Here is a 12,016-nt window from a genome sequence, read left to right on the forward strand (position 1 = left end):
ACTTCAGTGGAAACTGTCCCTTGGCCTACCGTAGGGACACACAAATATAGGATTTCCTATGAAAACATGAGGGAAAAAGAGATGCTATGACTTCTGGGAGGCTGCAGAAGCCTGTGGAGGATGGAAGAGCGGAAGAGCTAAGAGAGGGCACACGATGGCTTCCATTGATGTTGAGGCTTAAACGCAGAGCCATATGCATGCTAAGGACTTGCTCTACCCCTGAACCACACCCCACCCCCGGGACTGTAAATTGTATGTGTCAACTGGCTGCACCACAGTGCTAAAATACTTCATTAAATATCATTGTGCTTTGGAGGGGTAACTTTGTACATGAGATGGATATGTTGATCAGAAAACTTTGAATGAAGCGGATTAGACTGTGGGATGCAGGTGAGCCTTGTGGAGGCAGTGGAAGGCCTGAGCGCAGCAGAGACTGCCTGCCTAGGCCAGAGCGCATTCTTCCCAGCAGATGGCCTCTGCCTTCTAGCTGCTGTTTTTTGGTCACCAACCTGCCAACCTAGTCTAAGATTCAAAATTACTAGCTTCTACAAGTGCAAAAGACAGTTATTTTAAGTAGATGGGAAGTGGGGAGGGAAGGAGAGAGAAACAGAGCCACAGAGAGAGGCAGAAGAGAGGAAAGAAAAAGAAAGGAAGGAAGGAAGCTGATGAGTGAGTAGATAGATAAATAGATAGATGATAAATACATAATATCTTGACAGACATGACGAATGCACTACACACTCCTTGCTTTTTCCTGTCTCTCTGGGGAACTCTACACAAGGACTCTGTTGCCGCAAGTGGAGTGGAACAAAGCAAGCCTCCCGACCTATACAAGTCTTTTTCTCTCTTTTTCTTTCTCTGTTAAACCCGCCTAGGCAGTTCCTGTGTGCCGCCACAGATGCATTTTATCCCCAGGTCAGGTTATGTTGCTCTTGGCCAATGGCTGCTTCGAGACAAATGCATTCCTGGAAACTACATTGTAAATCCAATTGTCATAAAGCAACTCAGGCTTTCCCATGGGGACAATGACACACAGAATGATGGCAGGATGGATAATACTCTGATTGCACAGCGCTTTGTACTTCAAAGAGGACTGGCACACACACCGCTGAGCTTGTCCTGGAAGGTGGGCGACGTGTTCTCTCCGCTGTACAGAAGGAGAAAGTGGGGCTCAGAGAAGCACTTTGCTTGAATCACATGACTCCTAAGGGGCTCTCCCCTTCGCCACACAAGCTCTCCACTTCTACAACAGAAATGACTGCAGACCTCAAAGCCTCCACAAGGGTTTCCAAATGATAAAACTCCACTCTTAAGGCACATAAAACAGGCAAATGGGCGGATGGGTTCCTCCAGGCACTCTTGAACTATGAAGTAGCCTTATAGTGCTTAAACAGTCAGCTCCGCCCACTGAGGAGCATCTTACCTTAACAACTGCGCTGAGCCCCCATCATCCGGAACACTTAATGAGCAGCTGGTCACTCTACAGAACAGAGCACAGCAGTGCACAGGGACCCACACATGCACCCTGAATCCATGAGCTTGTTTTTTTAGCCCCTTTTAATGTCATTTGCGTTCCTTCGGTTGTTCTGAAAACAAAATTGAAATTCATAAATGAAGCTGTTTTTGTGTTTCTGGCTTAGGGGAAGAAACAATCAGCATAGGCATCCTTTCAGGAGGGCTGAGCTGGGGCAGGAGGGATGGCTCTGTGGTTAAGAGCACCCACTGATCTTGCGGAAGGATAGGGTTCAGTTACCAACACCCACACAGTGGCCTGTGCACGTCGGGACACACACACACACACACACACACACACACACACACACACACACAGAGGCAAAATACCCACAAGGCCAAGAAAAAATAAGTAAATAAATCTTTTGGAAAAATAAAGGTCGCATAAACTAAAGTCAGAAAAGACAAAGAGGGTGAGACTGGGATCCCAGTGAAGGCTCAGTTGGGGCCTTCCCATCCAGGCTGAATGGCATCTCTGCCTCCCCCAATAAAAAGAGCTTTCAGACTTATAGACAAACATAAACCCCTCCATCTGCCCTGCTACTGTTACTACCAGTGCAGCTTTATGGACTCTAGGACCTGTCTATGTTCCTCTTGTCACTCCCCACTCTCAGTGCTGTCACCTCCACAGATTCAGGTAGGGCCCAAGCTGAAGAGTGGTCCTGTCCCTGGTGGGAGGATATAAAGGACAATGGCATGGTATTGAGTCAGTCTAGACCTCTGTGACTCTCTTCTGTGTCCCTCCACTCACCTCTGGGAGTGACTTTACACCTTGTAGAGGAAACGACTGGGAACACCAGCCACACCTGGGTATGGCACACACTACCCCAGCCATGCCCAGGTATGGTACACACTGCCCCAGCCTTGCCTGGGAATGGCACTCACTGCCCCAGCCATGCCTGAGTGTGGCACTCACTGCCCCAGCCATGCCCAGGTATAGCGCTCACTGCCCCAGCCACTCCTGGGTACGGCGCTCACTGCCCCAGCCATGCTCAGGAATGGTAGTCACTGCCCCAGCCACACCTGGGTGTGGCACTCACTGCCCGACACCTGCACTTGGGTGGCCTTTGCTTAGCTTTCAGTGCCCTGCATGAGGCACCAGTGGACTGTCCCAGACCTACAGCTATTGTTGGCACTCAGCCGCAGCTGCAGCCAGGTCAGGCTTGGTGAGTAGCAGTCCATGTTGTCCAGCCCAGGCATATCCCCCGTCTCTGCCACCATGGCCACACTGTTCATGTGCTCATTGGCCAATGTCAAGAATCCATCCTATCTACTTACTTACTGAACTCCTCTCAGCTGAAGTCTGTAGGGGATGGGGAAGAGAGCAAAATCTTTACCACTTACATGTGAGAGAGCAGGTGATGTTTCTCCAATTAGGAGTCAAACCACTTTGTAGGGGAGCTTGGTTATTAACCAGCTGAAAAACATCCTGGAACAAATTCTGAGAGGAAGTATAAAAATGAGCCAAAAACAAGAGGCGGTGCCTTTGGAGACTTGAGATAGTCTTGGCTGTTCATTGTTCCACTTCAAGACGCCACTAGAGAGAACCGCTCGAGGGAAGGCTTCCGGGCTCCGGCTGAGGTTCCAGGTTCTGGTTGCTCCAGGTTCCAGAAGAAACCCTGCTGACTACGCCAGGAGAATCGTTCCTTGGAACTGATATCCTTATGGTTTCATTATTGTATTCTTTAATCTTCTTTTCCTATTGTTTAGGTTAGTCAGGTTATAAGTGAGGCACTCCTCGGGAGGCAGAGGCAGGCGGATCGCTGTGAGTTCGAGGCTAACCTGGTCTACAAAGTGAGTCCAAGACAGTCAAGGCTACACAGAGAAACCCTGTCTCGAAAAACCAAAATAAATAAATAAATAAGTGAGGCACTCTCAGTTAATAAGTTTGTAATAAAATATATTTGTTAAGAAAATTGAGCCTACATACAGCTCATCCATACCCTGCTCCAGGAGGATTGCTGAGGCTTAGACACCCTAACTCTGGAGAGCACCTGAAGCTGCCTCCACTGGAGCTGTAGCTCAATGGGTAAGGTGCTCGCCTAGCATACGCAAAGCCTTAGGTTCAGTCCCCCACACTGTGTAAACTAGGCCTGGGGTACGAGGAGGTGGAAACAGGAGGAACAAGGCTACTCTTGTGGGCTACATAGTGAATTCAAGCTTGGGCTACCTGAAAGCCTGCCTCGGGGGAACTCCAGGCTGGAGCTACAGAATCCTAAAACATATCCACACAGAAACTGGATTTGAACTCTCAGAACACCTAGGTCCAAGGGTAGAAAGAACAGAGGTGTTTGCTTCCTCAAGCAGCCTGGAAGATGTTCTCCTGGAGGCCCACATGAGTTTACTACCTGCTGGCCTAGTACCTAGTGGAACACATCACCAATGTATGCTCCCTCGGGCCCTGGGCTGTGACAGTTCATCCCAGCAGGTCTGGGTTGTTCCAACCTGGGCCTTGGATATCAGAACATGCATGGATGGGATGACCCCAGCCAAAGCAGGCAGTATATTGACAACTAGCATCCTCCATCACACCACCCCTGAAAAGTTCAGGGGCACAGCATGCCTGGGTAGCAGTTAACATTGATCATTTGCACTTGGTCGCAATATGGTTGGAGCTAGCAGATACATAAGGGAACAGAAGGCTGAACAGATGTTTCTCCAAGTGCGCCCAAGGCAGCTTAGTTGGAAGCACAGCTCCAGCCTCCAGTGTGGACCACCTATTGAGACTGTCTGGGGGTTCCAGGCCATGCCCCACATGGCTCCATCCATGCTAATGTCCTAGCTGACTACAGCATACAAGAATCATGCTCCTGCAAAGCTGAAGAACATGCAGGAACTGGAAAGATGGCTCGGTGTTTAAGAACCTTTGCAGAGGACTAGGGTTTAGTTCTCAGCACCCATGTTGGATGACTGACAACTGTCTACTGTTCCAGCTCCAGAGGGGTTGACGCTTTCTTCAGGCCTTGGAAAACACACACACACACACACACACACACACACACACACACACACACACACACAAATAAAAAAAGATAGCTCAGCAGTTAAGAGCACTATCTGATCTTCCAGAGGTCCTGAGTTCAATTCCCAGCAACCACAGGATGGCTCACAACCATCTATAACATGATCTAATGCCCTCTTCTGGCCTGCAGGTGTACATGCAGGCAGAGCACTGTATACAAAATAAATAAATAGTTAAGAGCACTTACTGCTCTTACAGAGGTCCTGTGTTCAGATTCCAGCACCCACACAGTGGCTCACAACCATATTCAACTCCAGTCCCAGGGCATCCAATGTCTTCTTCTAGTCTCTACAGACATCATACACACATGTGGTGTGTATGCATACGTGCAGACAAAATACTTACATTCTCTTCACCGACCCTACATCTGACAAAGGTCTAATATCCAAAATAGATAAAGAACTCAAGAAATTAAAGACCACCAAACCAAATAACCCAATTGAGAAATGGGGCTCAGAACTAAACAGAGAATTCTCAACAGAGGAATACTGAACAGCTGAGAAACACTTAAAGAAATGCTCCACAGCCTTAATCATCAGGGAAATGCAAATCAAAACGATTCTGAGATTACATCTTACACTCATCAGAATGGCTAAGATCAAAAATTCAAGCGACACCACATGCTGGCGAGGATGTGGGGAGAGAGGAACACTCCTTCATTGCTGGTGGGAATGCAAACTAGTACAACCACTTTGGAAATCTATCTGGCACTAGCTCAGAAAACTGGGAATAGGGCTTCCTCAAGACCCAGCTATTCCACTCCTTGGAATATACCCAGAAGATGCTCCAGCACACAACAAGAAAATTTGCTCAACCATGTTCATAGCAGCCTTATTCATAATAGCCAGAACATGGAAACAGCCTAAGTGTCCCTCAGTAGAAGAATGGATAAAGAAACTGTGGTACATTTACACTATGGAATACTACTCAGCTATTAAAAACAAGGAATTTCCGAAATTTGTGGACAAAAGGATTGAACTAGAAACGATCATAATGAGTGAGTTAACCCAGAAGCAGCAAGAGTCAAATGGTATATACTCACTTATATCTGCACACTAGCCCAAGGGACATGTCCCATGAAAGTCTTCATTTACCAAGAAAGTGGGACAGAGGGGAGGACATCCTATTGGGACTCTAGGTGAGAGAAGCATGGAAGAATGGGGAAATAGAAGGATCCAGAAGGTCCTAGAAACCTACAAGTAGAACATGATGGGCAGATCTGGGCCCAGGGGTCCTGCTCAAACTATGGCACCAGCCAAGGATAATATGTGCAGTAAACTTCAAACCCCTACCCAGATCTAGCCAATGGACAGGACATTCTCCACAGTTGAGTGGAGAGTGGGGTCTGACTTTCACACGAACTCTGGTGCCCCATATTTGACCATGTCCCCTGGGTGGGGAGGCCTGGCGGCACTCAGAGGAAGGACAGCAGGTTACCAAGAAAAGATTTAATACCCTATAAGCATATGCAGGGGGAGGTCTCCCTCAGTCACAGTGATAGGGGAGGGGAGTAAGGGGAAAATGGAAGGGAAGGAGGGATGGGAGGATGCAAGGGATAGGATAACAATTGAGATGTAATATGAATAAATTAATAAAAACATATTTTTAAAAACACATGCATAAAATAAAATAATTTTTAATTAAAGATAAAATGACAATAGAAGGCTGGCAAGCTAGCTCAGTGGTAAAGGTGTTTGCCACCCATCCTGATAAGCTGAGTTTGATCCCCAGGACCCACACAGTAGAACAAGATCCAACCTCAAGGTGGCCACGAAAGCCAACTGCTTGATCACGCACCCCTAAGTCTTCACTGCACAGGAAGGACACACTGTGTAAAGTCTGAAGACCCTTAAGCTTCCTCCTTCCCAAAGACCCTTGAGTTTCTTGTTTTCAGAATTTACTCCAGTTTTAATGTTTTTATTACATGTATTTATGTGTGGGGGGGGGGATGTGGCGGTCAAAGGTCAAATGGCAAGAGTCAGCTCTCTCCACCACATGAGTCCCAGGGATTGAAATCAGATCACCCGGCGTGGCGGACGAGTGCCTTTACCCACTGAACCATCTTGCTGCGCCCACGTTCCCAGGAACCACCCCAGTTCTGGGAAGACCAGGCTGCCATCCAAGCACAGAATGACATCTACACGCAGCTACAGATCAGCCAGGCACGACGGTGCTGGTTAGGAACGAAGCAAAACGCAGGTGGGAAGCAACGTCCCCACCCCCACCCCCACCCCCACCCCCGCCAGACACAGCCTCGGGGTGTGCAGCAGGGCGGTGGCTGCCCCTCCAGCCCCAGTCCTCACTTCCTGATCACTCAGAAAGCATTTCCATGTTGGCCCAAAGTCTCTGTTTCCTGTTCCCTCCCACACTATTTTTAGGCCCAGCAGGCATTTCCTGTGTTGCCCTGTCCCACCCACTTCAGGTCTGTCCTGGCCTCTCCTATCACGGTGCCTGCATGGTGGGCTTGGCACACGTGATTCCCCTGGTAGGGACCCTGGTCCCCCTGGAAACAGGTGTGTAGGCAGCAGGTGGCTCACAGCTGCCAACTCCCGCGTGGTGCCTCCCACACAAGCAGAGACTAGTTGCTTTAGGCTCCGCCCCTTTTCTTAGGCCTGAGACCCTCCAACATATGCAGGTGCTGCTGGGACTCACCACGAATTCACGGCAGAACTTCAGGCTGGCCTGGAGGTTAGTTTTTACCCTCTGGTGTTCATCTCATTCCTGTTGCCATGGTAGAGAGCATCTGCTCTCAGACCTCTATCTCCAAAACTGTTTCATAACAGTTTATAACAGTAGCACACCACAGCATGAAGAACTGTATTAAAAGGTCACAGCATTAGGAAAGTTGAGAACCACTGAGTTCAGGGTCCTCCAAGGCCTAGACCAGAGCTTTTTTTCCACTGAGTTGTTCCCCCATCCAGCCTCTGGTTTCTCATGTGACTAAAGCTCACAGCCCTGACAAGGAGGTAAGATCTGTTTACCCTCACTGAGGCAAACAGGTGAGGCCCCAAAAGCTCAGAAACAAGGAGCCGCTCTGATGCATGAATGGGTCCACGCCAACATTTCCCAGCTCTGTGCTCCCTGTAACTGTCATCCTCAGGAGTCTGGATAGACAGCTTGCTTTCCTGCTGGCTCCTTCCTCAGGAAGTTGTAACACCACAGATACACTGCATCCATGTCTACTGCATAGATATAAATAGAAAGAGAGAGAAAAATTTTCCACATCTTCAAGAACTAATTGCAGGGGCTGGAGAGATGGCTCAGTTCTTAAGAGCACAGGCTCTTTTCCAGATGCCCTAGCTCACTTACAGTCCCAGGGGATGGGACGCCCTCTTCTGGCCTTCATGAGCACGGTTGGCATGTCTTTCCCAGACACGCGCCCAGGTAAAACACTCAGACACATAAAAACAGTTTTTTGAAAGAACCATTTTCAGGAGGCCGGGGCAGAGGCAGGCAGATCTCTGTAAACGTCAGGCCAGGTTGGCCTAGATAGCAAGGCCCAGGTTATCCAGGGTTACATAGAAAGACTCTGTCTAAAAACTAAAATATCAAGCTGGGTGTGATACCACAGACATGGAATCCCAGCAGTAGAGGCTGACGGGCAAGAAGCAGCTTCAAGGCCAGCTTGGCTGCATAGTGAGACCCTACAAATAAGTGAACAGACAAATGTCATCCTTTTGGGGGGCTGTTACACTAGCTAAGTACGAATGGAGACCACATTTGAAATCAGAAATCAGACCCCTGTTTTTTGGTTTGTTTGGCTTTTTTGTTTTTTGTTTGTTTTTGTTTTTGTTTTGTTTTGTTTTCACTTTTGAGACAAGGTCTCACGGTGTAGCCGGCTGTCTCAAGTCCCCCAACTGCAGGGTGACAGGTGCGTGCCACTACAGGAAGGCCAGCTTGTTCTCTTTGCACCGGATTCAGGTGGAAAGAAGTCACTTCCCAAAGCAGTGTCTCCAGAACTCTAGAAGGAAAGTTGCCGCCAGAGCCCTGCAGTCGGCCTGTGCTGAATTCAACACCACTCACCCGGAAAATCAGACGCCCAAGACCTAAGGAGTAACTTCTCAGAGAGAGTCTGCTTAACTCTCCTCATACCGGGTCCTAACTTAAGCTGACTACCGAATCACCGTCTTCTCAACCCCCTTCTGTTTTTAGTTTCTCTCTTAACTACATTGGAAACCAAGAGTTGTGAGTCAGTGTTCTCTGTCATCTTGAGCAATGACTCCAGACCTTGAGGTCACTAACGTTGCCATGGGTGACTTTCTGTTTCCAGGAGTGAGTCTTTCTGGAAATGTTGCTGTCTGTCCATCTTCTTGGTAAAATGGTTGAAATAATCTGTGCAACAACCCTGAGAGAATATACAGCTCTCAGCTACTATTTTTCAGGCAAGCCAGGTACCCACAGTAGGGCTGCAGGGGGCCAAGCCACTTTATAATGAAGTCTTTAAAAAACTGTTGCTCTTTGGGGACTGGAGAGACGCCTCAGCCGTTAAGAACACTGGCTGAGCTTGTGAAGGGCCCAGGCTCGGTCTCCAGCACCCATATGATGGCTCACAGCCTTCTGTAACTCCAGGTCCAAGGGATATGATGCCATCTTCTGGACTCTGTGGGTATTACAACCATGTGCGTGCGCGCACACACACACACACACACCATTAAAAACAAATAAACCTTTTTAAAGAAGAAACTCCTTACTATTTAACAAAACAAACAGTCCACTCAGTGCCAGAGAATGAAGCTGCCCTGACAAACCCCATGGGCCATGGGGAGACATCTGTCACTCATAACAGCCAGCAACAGTCAGTGCAGTGGGTGGTGACAGCTTAGTCTCTCAGCTTGGGCTAACCAACCGAGGCGCCCAGCTCTCTGATCATTGCTCTCGGCTCTGCCCTGTGAGGCCACCACCCTGTCACCCTTACATCTGCTGCACTGTCTCTACTCTCCCGTCCCAGCCATGCTTGAGAAGAACTGGTTTTTCCTAGGAACTTCATAGAAATCTCATTGCCATTCCTAGGCTGGTGGGTTGGCTCAGTGGTAAAGGCACCTGCCACCAAGCCTGAAGATCAGAGTTCACGACCCCTGTGGTGGAAAGGAAGACCTGGCTCCTGAAAGCTGTCCTCTGACCTCCACATGCTCTTGAGGAATGCCCATACACAGCCACAAAATAAATGCTAAAAAGCAGAAATCTGGGGGCTGGAAGGATGGCTCAGAAGTTAAGAGCACTGACTGCTCTTCCAGAGGTCATGAGTTCAATTCCCAGAAACCACATGGTGGCTCACAAGCATCTATAATGTGATCTGATGTTCTCTTCTGGCCTGCATGTGTACATGCAGACAGCATGTGTACATAATAGTAAATAAATCTTTTTTTTTTAAAGGCAGAAGTCTCATTCCTATAGCAGAGCATTTGATGTGAGTTTCACAAGGGTGTGAGGCAGGGAAGAGGGTCTTGAGCCACTACAGACTAGCAGCACACTCCACCCCTGCACCGTGCCTCTGAGGGACAGGGCGTTGGCGGCCTCACGCCTTGTGGAGGATTTATCCTGAAGCGGCCTTCACCACTGGGCACAGGTTGAGTTTTATCCACTTTGTCCCAAGCGTGGAGCCCAGCAGCCGACTAGGTCCAAGCATTCAGAAACTATTCAACTTAGCAGCCTAAGCCAGGGCACAAATGAGCTAATGAGTTGCCTACAGAGGGCAGAGTCACCACCATGTGTCAGCTGGGGCCAGCTCTCTGCAGGACACTTAACCAGTCACAGCATCACTGATTTGGCTTTTTTAAATGTGAGAGGTCTCGTTAATCTCAGATAATTTTGTGCTTTTTTTTTATTAAGTCCTTACAGACCCCTACTTGTCACCTTGTCACAATTCCCAAGTTCTATCAGAGACAGACATTGTGCTGAGATTCTGGAAGAGCCACTAAACAAGGGCCACCAGACTCTCAGTGGGTGTCACACTGACACCACCACACACAAGGGGCCCACAAGCTCCAGGGCCCCCTCCAGGCTGTTTCAACATTTCAGCCATATGAGAAAGTTGAGACACCTCAGAGAAATTCACCCCCTTGGTACAGGAGCAGAGGGTTAGCGCGCTACGTACACACACACACACACACACACACACACACACACACACACACACACACTGGGAATATCAGCCTATTCACTGTACCACTCTGGGCCACCAGATGGCAGACACAAGCCACCTGACCTGACCATCGCACTCAGGAGCAGCTCCAGAGGCCACCCTGAAAAGAAAAGAACTGCTGATAAGAAGCCTCCATAACTCACACAACATACACAACATAACACAGATAAATTCATATACCCAACATCACCATAGATGATAAATATACAATACATATATATATATTCAATATCATACACAGCTCACACAATATAAACACTACAGTAAACAATACAAATCCATAGCACAGACAACACATTCAATAGACAACAGGCATGCGTATCTAACATCACACACTATATAATACATGCTCAAAACCATGTGCAGTATACACAATATAAATGCTACGGTACACAATACACACCACATCCACATACCAACATCACACACACGGTATAACATGATACATATACAGCACTCATTACAACATACAACACAACAGACTACAACATATAGTACACACAGCACACAACAACGTATGCAACATTTCACACACCACATACACTAGAAAACACATCACAATGCATACAGCCCTAGATACATGCAAGCAGCCTGCTCACGCCTCTCACCCCACTTTGAGAGCCACTGGCTTCTATCTTTGGCTCTCTCCCTTTGCCGAGGGCACTTATCAGTTCCCAGGGTGTCTGTCCTCCCCCTCCCATCACCCCCTCCCTCGCTCCTTCCCGACACCAGCCAGCCTCCTCTGCCACCATTCCTTAGAGGGGGAGACCGTGTCCCCCAACCAATCACCTTCTGTTTCACTGGCACTTTCCTTCTGGCTGCTTTTCTGTTGGACTGACCCGGTGATCCTGCAGCACGCATGTTACCATTGCTAGGAGGTACCGTTGCTAGGAGGTACCGTTGCTAGGAGGTACCGTTGCTAGGAGGAACAGAATCTGGACCGACATCTCTGCCTCTCATAGTGGGCACACGAGAGGTTAAGTCTTTAGCCTCCAGTGAGGCGGGCCCCACACACAAAATCCTGCTCTCGTTCACTCCCCACTCCTGACACTCCTGCTCCGTCCCCACGCGTGTTCCTGAAGTCCTGGGTGGGTAGGAGGGCCAAGTGAGAGGACTCAGGGTCACTGCCTCCTAGAAGGCCTGACTGAGAGGCACAGAGAGATCCCACACTGTGTGCCTGAGGCTAGGCCTTTCAGCATAGCTCTATCCTAGGGCCAGCCATGATGAAGCCCCCGCAGGTTGAGCCCTGTTCAGGATATTATCTGCTAAATCTCAGGGCTGCCCCTGGCTTGAGCTGCCTTCTCTTGGGCTGAGCCTTCAGCCCAGGACCAAGAACAGGG

At 48.7% G+C, this 12,016-nt stretch overlaps 1 long non-coding RNA gene across 2 annotated transcripts in view; it reads right to left on the reverse strand.

Annotated features, from left to right (window-relative positions):
- LOC311598892 overlaps nt 1–11,751 on the reverse strand; it is a 39,933-nt gene extending 28,182 nt beyond the window's left edge. For both annotated transcript variants that reach the window (XR_014779693.1, XR_014779694.1), the window contains exons 1-2: nt 11,466–11,751; nt 1,424–1,586 (exon numbers count right to left, since the gene is read on the reverse strand). This is a non-coding gene — a long non-coding RNA (uncharacterized lncRNA). The remainder of the gene's footprint in view (nt 1–1,423; nt 1,587–11,465) is intronic.
- Between the last annotated feature and the right edge of the window lie 265 nt (nt 11,752–12,016).

The sequence above is a fragment of the Acomys minous genome (genome assembly GCF_964271855.1).
Source record: "Acomys minous genome assembly, chromosome: 6".
In the NCBI taxonomy this organism is placed as follows: domain Eukaryota; kingdom Metazoa; phylum Chordata; class Mammalia; order Rodentia; family Muridae; genus Acomys; species Acomys minous.